Here is a 17,578-nt window from a genome sequence, read left to right on the forward strand (position 1 = left end):
TGTTATGAAAATTATACACGTTTGTTAAAATCAGAATCTTAGCTTATAAATTCTATTTAGGCCAGAAGTAAAACAGAAAGTAGTGGTGTTTATGGAATATTTTTTCGCTGGCGGGTCACTTTTTGTCAAAGTCCTAGTTTTAATGATGTCATAACCTCCCTACTGAGAGTAAGCTCAGAAGCAGAATTATGGCTGCAGCATCTTGTGAGGTGTCAGAGGTTGTCTGTATGATGCATTAGTCCGCACAAGTGGGATGTAAATTCTAGTCTAGTAGTCCTGGTACACTAGGGAACTTCTAGTGCATACCACCAGGATCAACATGGGCCAGTTGATGCATGACATGCTGGGTTACACTAGAATTTATACCCTACTAGTACAGACTAACACACCGTGTGGATGAGGCATCAGTCTTCTCTCAATGATATGAACTATATTTTTAAAAAAACGTCAGTGGATATCAACAATAGGTCCTGACTTCTGGCACCATAGGAATGTCCAAAATTTGCATTTTTATAGTTTTTCATAACTTATTAATGGTCAGTGGTGGGCATGTTGAGGTTGCATGGCACCTTTTCATACAAGAAATTGTGCACCTGGGTAGGCAGGAAAGTGGGGTCAACAATCTAACCAAAAACTTCCTTGCAGAGAGTACAAAAGACCCCAGAAGGATAATCTTTTCTTTGATATAGAAATTAGTGTCAAGAAATCTAATCAGTATGAACACTCTTGTTTTCTTTTTTCCGTATGTGAATCTCTCAAATATGTTTAAAATATATTTCTGATTTTCAGCATCTTTGATGCTTTAGTAATTGTTACATGTTTGAGTACAGTTTATGTATGTCATTCTTTTCTAAGGTGTTAAAGACTGAACTTCGAATGGCACATGTCACTTGTGTTGTTCAAAGCAGTAATTATAAGCAGTGTGTTTACAAGCCTAATACGGTTACTTTCTTTCTCTTTCAATTTCAGAATGATGACCTATACAACCTCAGCAAATCCTTCTTTTTACTCATGGGTATCCAGACTATAAATGTTACATGAATCACAACTAGGACCTCACATCCTCCTCCTCGTCCATAGATGGGTACGATGCATCCAGTTCAGTTTGTTTACTTTACACAAACCTCAGGAGTTAGTTGACTGAACTGCACATTCTGTGTTGTGCCAAGCAAAAGCACTGTGACACCTGGACAATGAGTCTCTATTACTTCATCCTCTACCATAAGGACTTAGCTGGACACAGTGAACTGATGTGCCCACCACTATGTCATGGTGAGAATGGGAATTGTACTAGCACATTTACGTGATACATTACATTTCATTTGCTGCTGAAAACCTGTATGACAAATCATCATTGTAAATTATTACATACAAAACTGTTAATGTTGGTTGAAGAGTATTAAATATTTAACATAGGTTTTGATTTATACATGTACTTTTTTAATTAAAATGTAACTTTTCCTACAGCACATCTTTTTTGATGTGGAACTGAGGTATACTATATTCTGTTGTAAACAGAGTGGGGAACCTGCTTAAAACAAGGCTAATAAGAATAGAGTAGGGTACTATTCTTGTTTTAAGATTGTAATTCAGAAAATAATATAATATGAATCATTGGCCCCTGGGCCTTGATTGTACAGTCATATTTACTGATACTATCAGTTGTAAGATAACCCTGATGTTGAGCTAAATTCTTTCCAAAAGAAAAAATAATAATTTTGTACTCCTCTTGTAAAATAGGCTGTATTAACTCAAATGAAGATAAACTTACTGTAGATGGTATTTACAAGTGTCAACTTGAACTCATCTATTGCACAGAAACTTACAAAAAGCAGAAAAAAGAAATCAAAGTCTTCCATTGTGTATATATTAGGAGAAAAAAGGAAAAAAAAGAACCATGGGTGAAGTCTTCAAATCAAAACTCTTCCTGGAATGAAATATGTGGGTGTTTGTAAATTCTGGAAATCTTTCTATACGTAATAAACTAGATACTGTTTTATCTGCTTATTTTTTTTTCTTAGTAAATTGTCTCAATTTTCTACCCATCCACTCAGACATTCTATGGACATTTTCTTTTTGCGCTACCACGAATGGTGGCAGGATACCATAGAGCTTGCTACTTCAGAGGTCAAATTTCAAGCATAATTAGGTAATACAATATATTAACAGGGAGCACACATCTCTGCGTTACTTCACTAATACTCTTCATGTTTCCAGGAAATTATCACTCCTCCTTATTCCGTTGAAGTCAATGAAAAAGTTCACACAGGCTTCACTGGAAGCAGTGTCCGGACTTTTGTTTTTCGTTTTAAAAAAGTGGCCTAGACAATTTTTGGGAGTTCCCTGTGTGCAAAAGAGGCAGTGGGGCAGTGCTATTTCTGTGGCACTGTCCTATGTCCTCCTCTGATCCAGTGAATTTCCATGAATAGCACCTGCAGGGCTTCACTAATTTGCTGTGGGGTAGAGCAACAGAGGTCAGGCTCTGCTTCTGGATTTCCATGTGAAAAGATGGTCAAGAAATAATATAACTTGAAGCTGTATTGGTTCTTCCTATGTCCTTTCTGCTGCTTATGTTAAGCAGCTCTAGGCCACTGTCCGTTCAGGAGGTGCATTCCCAAGGAGAGACAGGCCATTGGAACAGTAGATGTCTCTGCAGTATGGCCCTTGAGCCCACAGGGAATGGGTTTCTTTTCTCATCCTTCTTCAAGATAGGCAGAGTTAGAAGAGGATGCTGCCTTTGAAATTCTTGCCTTTGCCCACAGAAAGCCTCTCTCCAGAGAAGTTGGTGCTAGAAAAAGGCACCCTTTTCTTTTCCCGTCTCTGATAGAAAACACCAATCTAGTCTCGGATTTGTTCCATTATTCTTGAAAGGCATTGACGTGGTTTTTACTAAAGAAACATTAATGACTATATCATAAACCACATAAATGTCAGACCAACACTTGTAAACCTAAGTTACCTTTCTTCATTTATGTTGCACCTTGGACTCCTTATGCTTTTCTTTACAGATCTAAATTTCAGTGAAAACTTGCATGTGTTTTAAAGTAAATGTCTGGCACGCAACTTTGTTTTATCAAATTAACATGAGTGTTTGCTGCATTTAATTCAGTTGCTGAATGTTGGCGAGTGCTGCTGATAAATTAACCTTGATGCTTTAGTATTTCGTGACCAATGCACTCTGCATTGTTTCAGATAATTTGCATGCTCTAACAATTACTGAAATAAATAGGTTGTAGCTACCGTAGGCTACATTGAAGTGTTTTTTTTTAAATGAAGTATTGACTACCCTTTCTAATACATATATCTATGTACAAAACTTGTGTAAGGGTATTGACTTTTTAATTTAATCAATTTAATTTAAAAATCAGCATTTGTCATTATATTGGGTGGAAGGGAATGTGTTGGGTGAGAGCACTCTTCCATTCCTGTCGCAATTAACACTGTTAAGCATACAATAAATTAACAAAGTTAGCACTAACTGTTTTTATGTTGGTGCTTATTTTTTCTTAGTAAAAATAAAAATCCCTATTTCAGCAAATATTTATTGAAAATTCTCATGAAGTAAAATGCATTCGTAACCAATTTAAATCTCATAATTTTTCTCCTTTTTTTTTACACTTGTAAATTCCACAACTTACTTTAAAAAAATTCAGACATCATGAAGGAAACTCTATTATATTAAAGCTTTTAAACTTTTTCAAGAAATGTGGTATTATCTTGTTTGTTTATGCATTCTCTTGTTCTGTCCATTACAAAAAAGATTTTTTTTCATTTCTTAAGTTACTAAACTGAACAAATGGGATAGGTTTTACATCAAATTTATTTTCCCTGGTTGGTTTGGCTTAGTTTTGCCTTCAGTCTTTTTCAAAGGAAAGCTGCCTATATTTCAAGTTTTAGCTGACTGGGACAATTACAGTAGAGAAGTCCGTTCATATGTGGCTTTAGCAATAGTTTCCCACCACCATTGGAGAACGAATGGAACTGAAGTTGGAGAAAGATTGAACCAGTCTCCTGTGGTATTAGCCCCATTTACACCTTGTGTTCTGAGGATTGCTGTAGTCAAGCTCAGTTTGCTGCTGAGCTGGCACACGTACCACAGAACTGTAAACAAATCCTGATCCTTTGTCTTTGACATTAACCTGGTTTGTTAGCATTTTAAATGTCAGATGTCTCAAATATTAAACCTTTTCCAATAAAGGCACACTTAAGAACAGGAAGGAAGGTATGTTCATGTTATAGGCAACGTCTAATGCTGCCTTCTGTCTGTCACATATTTAAATAGTAGACTATTGGAGAATCTTCCTTTCAGCTCAGTTTTGTCTGAAGAGACAGTTCAGTTGTTCTTCTAATTGACATCCTTTAGAATACAATAAAGTATCAATTGAAATGTATTAAATATTTTTGGATCTTTCTACTTTTTCAAATATATTGGTTTCTAATGCAACACAGAATACAAAGTGTACAGTGCTCACTTTATTATTTTTATTATAAATATTTGCACTGTAAAAATGATAAACAAAAGAAATAGTATTGTGCAATTCACCTCATACAAGTACTGAAGTGCAATCTCCTTATTGTGAAAGTTCAACTTACGAATGCAGTTTTTTTTTTGTTACATAACTGCACTCAAAAACAAAACAATGTAAAACTTTAGAGCCTCCAAATCCACTTAGTCCTACTTCTTGTTCAGCCAATTGCTAAGACAAACAAGTTTGTTTACATTTACAGGAGATAATGCTGACTGCTGCTTATTTGCAGTGTCACCTGAAAGTGAGAACAAGCATTCGCATGGCACTCTTATAGTCGATGTTGCAAGGTATTTACGTGCCAGATATGCTAAACGTGTATGCCCCTTCTTGCTTTGGCCACCATTCCAAAGGACGTGCTTCCATGCTGATGATGCTTGTTTAAAAAAAAAATGTTTTAATTAAATTTGTGACTGAACTCCTTGGGGGATGATTGTATGTCTCCTGTTCTTTTTAACCACTTTCTGCCATATATATCTTGTTATAGCAGTCTCAGATGGTGACCCAGCGCATGTCCATTTTAAGAACACTTTCACTGCAGATTTGACAAAAAGCAAAGAAGGTACCAATGTGAGATTTCGAAGGATAGATACAGCACTCGACCCAAGGTTTAAGAATCTGAAGTGCCTTCCAAAAACGGAGCATGCTTTCAGATGTCTTAAAAGAGCAACGCTCTGATACGGAAACTACAGAACCCGAATTACCAAAAAAGAAAATAAATCTTTTGCTGGTGGCATCTGACTCAGATGATGAAAATGAACATGTGTCTGTCTGCTCTGCTTTGGATCGTTATCGAGCAGAACCTGTCATCAGCATGGGCGTGTGTCTTCTGGAATGGTGGTGGAAGCATGAAGGGATATATGAATCTTTAGCGCATCTGGCACATAAATAACTTTAGACACCGGCTACAACACTGCCATGTGAACGCCTCTTCTCACTTTCAGGTGACTTTGTAAACAAGATGTGGGCAGCATTATCTCCTGCAAATTGTAACCAAACTTGTTTTGTCTGAGCGATTGGCTGAACAAGAAGTAGGACTGAGTGGACTTTGTTTTATTTTTGAATGCAGTTATTTTTTGTACATAATTCTACATTTGTGAGTTCAACTTCCATTATAAAGAGATTGCACTACAGTACTTGTATTAGGTTAATTGAAATATACGATTTCTTTATTTTTTACAGTGCAAATATTTGTAATAAAAAATAAACATACCGTGAACATTATACACTTCGTATTCTGTGTTGTAATTGAAATCAATATATTTGAAAATGTAGAAAACATCCAAAATATTTAGATAAATGGTATTCTATTATTGTTTAACATTGCGATTAATCATGCAATTTTTTTAATCACTTGATAGCCCTAGTTTGCTTTTGAAAAGTTCAGTTTTTTCAGTGAAATAATTTCAAATCAGGGAAACCTAATAAAATATATACGTTTAGTTTTTGGCGATAATAATTTATTATAAAGTGTCACTAGTGTTTTAACCACTTCCTACAGAGGAATGATATTGAAGCCAGTGATTTTATGTAATGTAGCAAGGGACATCATGTTCTCTAACACTACAACTTGTGCATGATATCCTCATTTTTATCTCCTTAGCTATAGACTGGTGGAGCTCCCTTAGCTATCAAGCTTTTTGATTCCTGAGGTCAGTAGTAGTAAGGTAAAGCACAGGCTAAGTCCCCTGCTGCACACACCTGTTGAGTATAAATGCTGCTTTCCAAATGTTTCAGTTGGTTCCTTTTTGACAATGGTTATCAAAGGAGGTTCCTGCAAGATACAGTGCTACAGTAGGGTGTTGGTTCAGCTCTCTTTCACATCCCAGCAATACGCCTTAGGTATCCTTTCTTCGTTCCTTCCAGTCCTGCTTTTCAGCCCAAGTATGTTTCAGCAGTTCTAAATCTGAGCCCTTTGTTTTCAGTGCATCTCTGAGAGACTTTAGTGCCTGTCTTGTTTTTTGTGATGGAAACTCATTTCTGTATTGTACTTATAGTTTGCATGGCATGTTTGCATATGAGGCAGTTTTGTGGACTAAGATCATGGAAGCAAGTAATACAGAGGCTCTCACGCCATTGGCTAATAGATTATTTTTATCTTGGCTGATCATGAATGCACACTAGGAACAATCTGTAGCTAGGAATGTGCCAGGCAAGAGGAACACAATTGCAGACAGTTGGTTTGTAACCAATCCTTGTAAGAAGTCTCTGGATCAGAACATGAGGGACCAGATTTTCCTACAGTGTGAGACACTACTTCCATCTCACTTACGCAGAAAGCTATCAAAAGGAGGTTGTGGTAGCAAGGGCTGCCTTCTCCATCCACTGGTGAAGGAGACTTCTGTATGCCTTTCTACCAGCCCTTCTGGTAGCAAAGGCCTTAGCAAAGCCCAGGATTGAAAGATGTTCAGTAATCGTAACTACCCTGTACTGGTCCAGACAGGTATGGTTCTCAACTGAGTTCAGTTGAGCAAACTTGATGAATTCAGGCTAAACATCTAACTTCAGCTTATCACTTGAAACCACAGCTTCTTGGATGGGATCTCTGAGCAGCTGCCTCTTGTCCCCCTGCCATTTTATAAGCCATCTGCCAAATAGCCATACAATTTAATGTGGAAAAGATTTCATGCCCATGTACAATAGCTGCTAGTCTGTCTTCTTACCTAATTTAAGGCTAACTCCACCTAGATAATTGGAATTTGGCTTATCATAAGCTAATGGACAGTAAACCAGGATCCTCTGTGGTACTTAACACTTAGCTCCACTTCTATTTTAAAAATCTATCGTGTTGTGGGATATTAATGTGGCAACAAAAATTATGAATGCTCATTTGAACCAACTGTTTCTTGTCTGCTTGCCTTTCTTACAGGGAAAGCCCTTTTCCTCTTAACAGTGATTTCAGCTTAGAGTAAGTGAGCTTCAAACTTTAGTGATAAACTCACTTTTTATGAGGTTTTACAAAAATAAATGTTCAGCACCTCTATCTTGATTCTTCTCCAAAGTTTTGTTGGACTTCCATCTTAGCCTGTCAGCCTGCTGACAGTCACCTATCCCAGTGTTCAGAGTAACAGCAGTGTTAGTCTGTATTCGCAAAAAGAAAAGGAGTACTTGTGGCACCTTAGAGACTAACCAATTTATTAGAGCATAAGCTTTCGTGAGCTACAGCTCACTTCATCAGATGCATATGCTCTAATAAATTGGTTAGTCTCTAAGGTGCCACAAGTACTCCTTTTCTTTTTACCTATCCCAGTGAAGCCCTTCTCCCTAACTAGGCTTGCTAGGTGTCCAGTTTTTGACTGGGACATCCGGTCAAAAAAGAGATCCTGGTGGCTTTGACCAGGCTGTTAAAAGTCCAGTTGCTGCGGGGCTGGCAGGCTCCCTACCTAGGTCAGTGTGGCTCCAGAGAAGCTGCCGGCATGTCCATCCAGCTCCTAGGCATAGGGGCAGATATATCAGCCTTGTGCGCTGCCTCCGCCCTGCTGCCTGAGATAAATGCTGCTTGGAGGTTGCACCCCTCACCCCATCTGTCAAGGTTCCTTCCCCACCCTGAACACTAGGGTACAGATGTGGGGACCTGCATGAAAACCTCCTAAACTTCCTTTTACCAGCTTAGGTTAAAACTTCCCCAAGGTACAAACTATTTTACCTTTTGCCCTTGGACTTTTGCTGCCACCACCAAACGTCTAACTGGGTTTATTTTATTAGGAAAGAGCCCATTTGGAATTGTTTTTCCCCAAAAAAATCCTCGCCAAAACCTTGCACCCCCCTTCCTGGGGAAGGTTTGATAAAAATCCTCACCAATTTGCATAGGTGACCACAGACCCAAACCCTTGGAACTTAAGAACAATGAAAAAAGCATTCAGTTTCTTACAAGAAGAATTTTAATAGAAGAAAAAGTAAAAAAGAATCACCTCTGTAAAATCAGGATGGTAAATACCTTAGCGGGTAATTAGATTCAAAACATAGAGAATCCCTCTAGGCAAAATGTTAAGTGACAAAAAGACACAAAAACAGGAATATCCATTCCATTCAGCTCAGTTTGTTTTCTCAGCCATTTAAAGAAATCATAATCTAATGCAAAAAGAAAAGGAGTACTTGTGGCACCTTAAAGACTAACCAATTTATTTGAGCATAAGCTTTCATGAGCTACAGCTCACTTGATCGGATGCATACAGTGGAAAACACAGAAGATGTTCTTATACATACAAACCATGAAAAATGGGTGTTTACCACTAGAAAAGGTTTTCTTTCCCCCCACCCCACTCTCCTGCTGGTAATAGCTTACCTAAGTGTTCATTCTCCTTACAATGTGTATGATAATCAAGGTGGGCCATTTCCAGCACTGACCGCTATTCCTTCCTACATGCATCCAGCTTTCACCCTGACCACACCACATGATCCATTGTCTACAGCCAAGCTCTGCGATACAACCGCATTTGCTCCCACCCCTCAGACACAGAGAAACACCTACAAGAGCTCTATCAAGCATTCTTACAACTACAATACCCACCTGCGGAAGTGAAGAAACAGATTGATAGAGCCAGAAGAGTTCCCAGAAGTCACCTACTACAGGACAGGCCTAACAAAGAAAATAACAGAATGCCACTAGCCGTCACCTTCAGCCCCCAATTAAAACCCCTCCAACGCATTATTAAGGATCTACAACCTATCCTGAAGGGTGATCCAACACTCTCACAAATCTTGGGAGACAGGCCAGTCCTTGCCTACAGACAGCCCCCCAACCTGAAGCGAATGCTCGCCAGCAACCACATACCACACAACAGAACCACTAACCCAGGAACCTATCCTTGCAACACAGCCCGTTGCCAACTGTGCCCACATATCTATTCAGGGGACACCATCACAGGGCCTAATAACATCAGCCACACTATCAGAGGCTCGTTCACCTGCACATCTACCAATCTGATATATGACATCATGTGCCAGCAATGTCCCTCTGCCATGTACATTGGTCAAACTGGACAGTCTCTACGTAAAAGAATAAATGGACACAAATCAGATGTCAAGAATTATAACATTCATAAACCAGTCGGAGAACAGTTCAGTCTCTTTGGTCACGTGATTACAGACATGAAAGTTGCGATATTACAACTGAAAAACTTCAAAACCAGACTCCAGCGAGAGACTGTTGAATGGGAATTCATTTGCAAATTGGATACAATTAACTTAGGTTACCTTGCATAATGACAGCCACTCCCAGTCTCTATTCAAGCCTATTTCCCCTTGTTTTTTCCTAACTTCCCACCCCCCGCTCCTCAGACGTTCTTGTTAAACCCTGGATTTGTGTTGGAAATGGCCCACCTTGATTATCATACACATTGTAAGGAGAGTGATCACTTTAGATAAGCTATTACCAGCAGGAGAGTGGGCTGGGGGGAGAGAAAACCTTTTGTAGTGGTAAACACCCATTTTTTCATGGTTTGTATGTATAAGAACATCTTCTGTATTTTCCACAGTATGCATCCGATGAAGTAAGCTGTTGCTCACGAAAGCTTGTGCTCAAATAAATTGGTTAGTCTCTAAGGTGCCCTAAGTACTCCTTTTCTTTTTGTGAATACAGACTAACATGGCTGTTACTCTGAAACCATATAATCTAATGCATATCTAGCTAGATTACTTACTAAGTTTTAAGACTCCATTCCTGTTCTGTCCCCGGCAAAAGCATCACACAGACAGACCCAGACCCTTTGTTTCTCCTCCCCTCCAGCTTTGAAAGTATCTTGTCTCCTCATTGGTCATTGTGGTCAGGTGCCAGCAAGGTTTTCTTTCACCTGTAAAGGGTTAAGAAGCTAAGTTTTTTTTCCTCTGGCCAGGAGGGATTTTAAAGGTGTTTACCCTTCCCTTTATATTTATGACACGCCCCCCAAATCACAGTTAGGGTGAAACGCTAGCTGGGATTTTTTCCTGGAGCTCTAGGAAAAAACAGAGTTAATAAGATACATGCACCTCTAAATATACTACCAACTATATAAAGATTAACAATATTTTCCACATCTCAAGGACGATTTTAAACAGTTGATTCTGGGAAACTTTCACAGGAGAGTGCATCAGCCACTTTGTTAGAAGCTCCTAAGATGTGTTGGATGTCGAAATCAAAATCTTGGAGAGCTAAACTCCACCGAATAAGTTTTTTTTGTTATTTCCCGTGGCGGTATGAAGCCACTGTAGCGCAGCATGGTCGGTTTGCAGGTGGAAACGCCGTCCCTAAACATATGGGCATAGCTTTTCCAGAGCGTAGACAATGGCGTAACATTCTTTTTCAGTGACTGACCAGTTGCTTTCCCTCTCAGACAGCTTCTTGCTGAGAAACACTACAGGGTGGAATTCTTGATCCAGTCCTTCCTGCATTAAAACTGCTCCCACACCACGCTTGGATGTATCGGTGGTTACTAGGAACGGTTTGTCAAAGTCTGGGGCCCTTAGTACAGGGTCAGACATGAGTGTCGCTTTAAGCTGGTTAAAGGCCTTCTGACAGTCTTCGGTCCACTGAATGGCATGTGGCTGTTTCTTTTTGGTTAGGTCTGTCAGTGGGGCGATGATTTGGCTGTATTGCGGTACAAATCGCTTGTAATAACCAGCCAAGCCTAAGGAGGATTGAACCTGTTTCTTTGACTTTGGGACGAGCCACTTTTGGATAGCAGCCACTTTGGCCTGTAGGGGGTTGATAGTTCCTTGACCCACCTGGTGTCCAAGGTAAGTCACTCTGTTTAGGCCTATTTGACACTTCTTAGCCTTAACAGTTAGTCCTGCCTCCCTTATGCGCACAAAGACTTTTTGTAGATGTTCCAGGTATTCTGCCCATGAATCCGAAAATATGGCCATATAGTCAAGGTAGGCAGGTGCATTCTGCAGCCCAAAAGGGAGTACATTAAGTTCATACAGCCCGACATGGGTGGTGAAGGCTGACCTTTCCTTGGCGGATTCATCTAGCGGTACCTGCCAGTACCCCTTGGTTGAGTCCAAGGTAGAGATTAACTGGACCCGTCCCAGTTTCTCTAATAGTTCATCTGTGCATGGCATAGGATAGTTGTCTGGGTGAGTTACAGCATTTAGCTTAGGTAGTCCGCGCAAAAGCGTATCTCCCCATCTGGTTTGGGAACTAGAATCACTGGAGATGCCCATGCACTGCCAGAGGGGCAGATTATACCCATCTGTAACATATCCTGGATTTCCCGTTCTATAGCAGTTTTAGCTTGAGGAGACACCCGGTAAGGTTGACTTTCATTGGGTGAGCATTACCTGTGTCAATGGAGTGGTATGCCCGTTCAGTCAGTCCTGGGGTGGCTGAGAACGTTGGCGCGTAGCTAGCGCACAGCTCTTAGATCTGCTGTCGCTGCATACGCCCAAGGGTCATGGAGACGTTCACCTCTTCCACCCCACCAGCACTTTTCCCTTCATAGTAGACCCCTTCAGGCCACTCAGCGTCATCTCCTCCCTGGGCTGTAAACTGGCAAACCCTTAATTCTCTGGAATAAAAGGGCTTTAGAGAATTAATATGGTATACCTTAGGCTTTCAGTTGGAGGTGGGGAATGCTATGAGATAATTAACAGCTCCCAGGCGCTCCTGGACCATGAATGGCCCTTCCCACGATGCTTCCATTTTATGGGCCTGGAGCGCCTTTAAGACCATGACCTGGTCCCCTACTTTGAAGGAACTCTGTCTGGCATGTTTATCATACCAGGCTTTTTGCTCTTTTTGAGCATCCTGTAGGTTTTCTTTAGCAAGGGCTAGAGAGGTTCGGAGGGTGTTTTGTAGGTTGGTTACAAAGTCCAGAATGTTAGTTCCTGGAGAAGGTGTAAATTCCTCCCATTGCTGCTTCACCAACTGTAATGGCCCCTTAACCTTGCGGCCATATACAAGTTCAAATGGTGAAAACCCTAAACTAGGTTGTGGTACAGCTTTGTAGGCAAAGAGCAACTGCTGCAACACTAGGTCCCAATCATTGGAGTGCTCATTTATGAATTTACGTATCATGGCCCCCAAAGTTCCATTAAACTTCTCCACCATGCCATTTGTTTGATGGTGGTAAGGAGTGGCAACCAAGTGATTTACCCCATGAGCTTCCCAAAGGCTTTCCATAGTTCCTGCCAGGAAATTAGTCCCTGCATCTGTGAGGATGTCGGAGGGCCAACCTACCCTGGCAAAAATGTCTGTTAGTGCCTGGCACACACTTTTAGCCCTGGTGTTGCTTAGAGCTACTGCTTCCGGCCATCAGGTGGAAAAATCCATGAAAGTCAGTATGTACTGCTTCCCTCTGGGTGTCTTTTTCAGGATAGGACCCAGACTATCCACAGCTCCTCGCTGAAATGGAACTTCAACGATGGGGAGTGGCTGGAGAGGGGCTTTGACCTGGTCTTGGGGTTTTCCCACTCTTTGGCATACCTCACAAGACTGGACATAGGTAGAAACATCCTTGCCCATTCCCTCAGTGGAATGACCTCCCCAACCGGTCTTTGGTCCTGTTCACCCCAGCATGGCCACTAGGATGATCGTGGGCTAAGCTCAAGAGCTTGACCCAGGACTTAGTTGGAACTACCAACTGTCTCTGAGGATGCCAGTCTTCCTGATGTCCACCAGAAAGAGTTTCCTTGTATAAAAGTCCTCTTTCTACAACAAACCTGGATTGATTAGAAGAGCTGAGAGGCGGTGGGTTGCTCCGTACTGCCGTCCAAGCTCTCTGGAAGCTTTCATCTACCTCCTGTTCGGTCTGGAACTGTTCCCTTGATGCTGGAGACATCAGTTCCTCATTGGATTGTGGACCTATGCTTGCTCCCTCTGGAAGTGATGTAGGGGATGGGGCTGTTTCCGTTGACTGTGAACCGCTCTCCGCTGGTGCACTATGTTGGGGTTCAGGCTCCGACTGAGCCTCTTGTGTAGGGTTATCAGCTGCTGCTGGTGCAGGTTCAGTGGGGCCCTCTGGTGTTGGGGTTGCAAGTACTGGATTCAGTGCTGGCAATGGGTCTGGTGCTGGTGGTTCTGCCAGTTCCGGTTCTGGCTCTGTCTGGGTCTCTGGGACTGGTCCACTACTGCTGTTGCAGACATTGGCCTGGTGTCCGGGTCCATCACCTCTGACTGGGTCCTGGTAGAAGTTTCCGGAACAGCGCTAGGCGTGACGGCTTGTTTAGCCTGGCTGCGGGTGACCATTCCCACCCTGTTGGCTCGCTTCACATGATTGGCCAAGTCTTCCCCCAACAGCATTGGGATGGGATAATCATCATAGACTGCAAAAGTCCACGTTCCTGACCAGCCCTTGTACTGGACAGGCAACTTGACTGTAGACAAATTGAAAGAGTTTGACTTGAAGGGTTGAATCATCACTTGGATCTCTGGGTTGATTAAATTGGGGTCCACTAAGGAAGCATGGATAGCTGACACTTGTGCTCCGGTGTCCCTCCATGCGGTGACCTTCTTCCCACCCACACTCACAGTTTCCCTCTGCTCCAAGGGTATCTGGGAGGTATCTGGGCCTGAGGATCTCTGGTGTGATTCCGGTGCAATGAACTGTAATCTGTTGAGGTTCTTGGGGCAGTTGGCCTTTACATGCCCTGGCTCATTACATTTAAAACATCGTCCAGCTGACGGGTCACTGGGGCGAGGTGGGTTGCTGGAGAATGGTGTGGCGGGACGATAAGATGTCTGGAGGGTTCCTTGGGAGGTAGTTGGGGCCTTGGGCGGCCCCCGGTAGTAGGGGGTGGTCTAAGGTTGTCCCTTCTGGTATCCGCTCCAACTGCGACCAGTTTTTTTCTTTTCTGCCACCTCCACCCATTTGGCTCCAATCTCCCCTGCCTTGATTACAATTTTGGGCTTCCCATCTAGGATGTATCTTTCTGTTTCCTCAGGAACACTCTCTAAGAATTGCTCCATTTACATTAGGAAGGGCAAATCTTCTGGAGATTTAACACTCGCTCCTGATATCCAGGCATCCCAATGTTTCACAGTGTGGTAGGCATGTCGGGTAAATGACACGCCTGGTTTCCACCTTAGGGCTTTGAACTGCCGACGGAAATGCTCGAGTGTTATCCCCATTCTGACTCTCGCCTTGGTTTTAAACAGTTCATACTGGTTCATGTGTTCCTTAGGCATTTCAGCCACCACCTCAGCTAAGGGTCCACTGAGCTGCGGCCTCAGCTGTACCATGTACTGGTCTGTAGAGATGCTGTACCCAGGGCAGGCCCTTTCGAAATTTTCTAAGAAGGCCTCAGTATCATCGCCTGCCTTGTAGGTGGGGAACTTTCTGGGATAGGAAGTGGTACCTGGAGAAGAATTGCTAGGGTTTGTTGGTACATTCTGCCGAGCCTTTGCCTTCTCCATCTCCAGTGCATGCTTCCTCTCTTTTTCCTTCTTCTCCAGTCCTTATCTCCATTTCTTTTTCCTTTGCCTCCATTGCTCTCCTGTGGGCAGCCTCTTGGTTTTTTTTCTGCCTCCATAGGTCTCCTGTGAGCAGTCTCTTAGTGGTGTTCTGCCTCTTTCACTGCCTCCATTTCTTTGTCCTTTGCCTCCATTTCTCTCCTGTAGGCAGCTTCTAGGGCTTTTTCTGCCTCTTTCGCTGCCTCCAGTCTGGCTAACTCCAATTTGTGTAGTGTCTTGGTTTCTGTCATGTTTACCTCTCTGGTTTTTAACTAACTTTACACCCGAGAGTTAGAAATAAAACAAAAAAAACCCAAACAAACTTGGCTTGTAAAATTTTGCTGTGCTGTAATGTGATACCTCTGTTCTCTGATAGTGATTGTCAGCCTACAACAAAACCCAAAAAATCCCTAACACCTTTGTCTCCAGGCAAATAGGCAGAAACCCCCTCTAGTTGCTCTTAAATTTTTTTTTTTAACCTTCTTCAGGTCTGTGAAGACTGGTGAATTTCCCTGCAGGAGTTTAACTACCCTGCCTTTAGGTAGAGAAAACTCCAGCTCACCAAAGACAATTAATTCCCTTTTGTCTCTGCTCTGGTCCCAAAGCAGAAAAAAAAACAACCTAACTGCTTTCAGCCAAAACCCTGCTTTTCAGCAGCCCAAAGGAAAAAAAAAATCCTTTTCAAATCTCTGCTTCTAGTTCAAAAACTCTCAAATTGATCTCAAAATGATTTCAAGTTAATCCCACCGCTACCACTATGTCAAGGTTCCTTCCCCACTCTGAACGCTAGGGTACAGATGTGGGGACCTGCAGGAAAACCTCCTAAGCTTACTTTTACCAGCTTAGGTTAAACTTCCTTAAGGTACAAACTATTTTACCTTTTGCCCTTGGACTTTTGCTGCCACCACCAAACGTCTAACTGGGTTTATTTTATTTGGAAAGAGCCCGTTTGGAAACATCTTTCCCCCAAAAATCCTCACCAAAACCTTGCACCCCCCTTCATGGGGAAGGTTTGATAAAAATCCTCACCAATTTGCATAGGTGACCACAGAGCCAAAGCCTTGGATCTTAAGAACAATGAAAAAAGCATTCAGTTTCTTACATGAAGAATTTTAATAGAAGAAAAAGTAAAAAAGAATCACCTCTGTAAAATCAGGATGGTAAATACCTTAGCGGGTAATTAGATTCAAAACATAGAGAATCCCTCTAGGCAAAATGTTAAGTGACAAAAAGACACAAAAACAGGAATATCCATTCCATTCAGCACAGCTTATTTTTTCAGCCATTTAAAGAAATCATAATCTAATGCATATCTAGCTAGATTACCTACCAAGTTCTAAGACTCCGTTCTTCTTCTGTCCCCGGCAAAAGCATCACACAGACAGACCCAGACCCTTTGTTTCTCCCCCTCCTCCAGCTTTGAAAGTATCTTGTCTCCTCATTGGTCATTGTGGTCAGGTGCCAGCGAGGTTATCCTAGCTTCTTAACCCTTTACAGGTGAAAGGGTTTTTCCTCTGGCCAGGAGGGATTTTAAAGGTGTTTACCCTTTCCTTTATATTTATGACACCATCCCACACCCTCACCCCCTTCCCTAGCCTAGAGCCTGCACCCCTCCCACACACCTTGGCACTAGCCCGGACCCTCTCCTGCACCTCAAACCTCTCATCCCTGGCTACAGCCCAGAGGGCGGCCCCCGCCCAGCTTCCCAACCCCATGCTCCAGCATGGAGCCCCCTCCCCCACCCTGAACCCTTCATTTCTGGCCCCAGCCTAGAGCCCAACCCCCTGCCTCAGCCCGGAGCCCCATCCTGCACCCTGAACTCCTCATTTCTGTCTCCACCCCGGAACCCTCACCCCCAGCCAAAGCCCGCACCCCAACATTTCACTTGCTTCGGACTAAGGAGCTAAAATCTAAGAGTGTGACTCTTGAAAAAAGATACCTTCATAGAACCAAAATTCTAAAAATAGCTTTCAGAAAAAAGGAAATTTTAAATTCACTGGACAATGGTCTCTTTGTTATAAGATAATTTTGTTACATTTTTACAATAGTAATCCTTCGCTTCAATTGATTTTTTTTTTCTGAGTTTGTTTCACTTTCAGAACATTTTCATGAATCCTTAGCCTATTGAGGGAACGCTCACTCTCCAGCAGCTGTCATTTCTGGAAAAGGGGCTCAGCACTGAACTAAAACAATATCTCAGCCGCAGACATTGCACTCTCTAAACCATATGGTTGTTGGCATCAAGTGGTAAAGCTTTCACATTCCCAGTTCACAAAGCATTTGCCTACTTACTATCAAAGAACACAATTTCTCATAGCTGCTACTATAAGGATGCTATGAGTTTATTAATAATTTAATCACATGCTTGTGTCAGATTCTCCAGGCCCTGGCATACAGACAGAAAAGAAATTAAGGTCACCACACCAGTCTTCAAGAGGAAATTATTTGTAGGTAAGTGAAATGAGCAATCAGATAAGATTGCCCAACCTTCTTCCACGCCGTATGTCAGAAGAAGAAACGAAAAGAGGGTGAAGGGCTAATTAAATTGTTGGAAAGGAAAGCATGGCAGAAAGACGGTTGGTAGAAATCAGCAAGTATGTTCCTGGAAACAGACAATATGTGATTTCCCTACAACAGATTTCTTTAAATATCTGGAAGTTAGAAAGCTTGTGTTGACTTAAAT

General features: G+C 42.0%; 1 protein-coding gene across 1 annotated transcript in view; it reads left to right on the plus strand.

Moving 5' to 3' along the window:
* IRS1 (insulin receptor substrate 1) overlaps positions 1–1,999 on the plus strand; it is an 86,463-nt gene extending 84,464 nt beyond the window's left edge. Inside the window, exon 2 of the mRNA XM_084639765.1 lies at positions 970–1,999. The gene's annotated coding sequence lies outside the window, so the exon portion shown is untranslated. The remainder of the gene's footprint in view (positions 1–969) is intronic.
* The last annotated feature ends 15,579 nt before the right edge of the window (positions 2,000–17,578 follow it).

This window comes from Lepidochelys olivacea (assembly GCF_965140295.1).
Source record: "Lepidochelys olivacea isolate rLepOli2 genome assembly, chromosome: 9".
In the NCBI taxonomy this organism is placed as follows: Eukaryota; Metazoa; Chordata; order Testudines; family Cheloniidae; genus Lepidochelys; species Lepidochelys olivacea.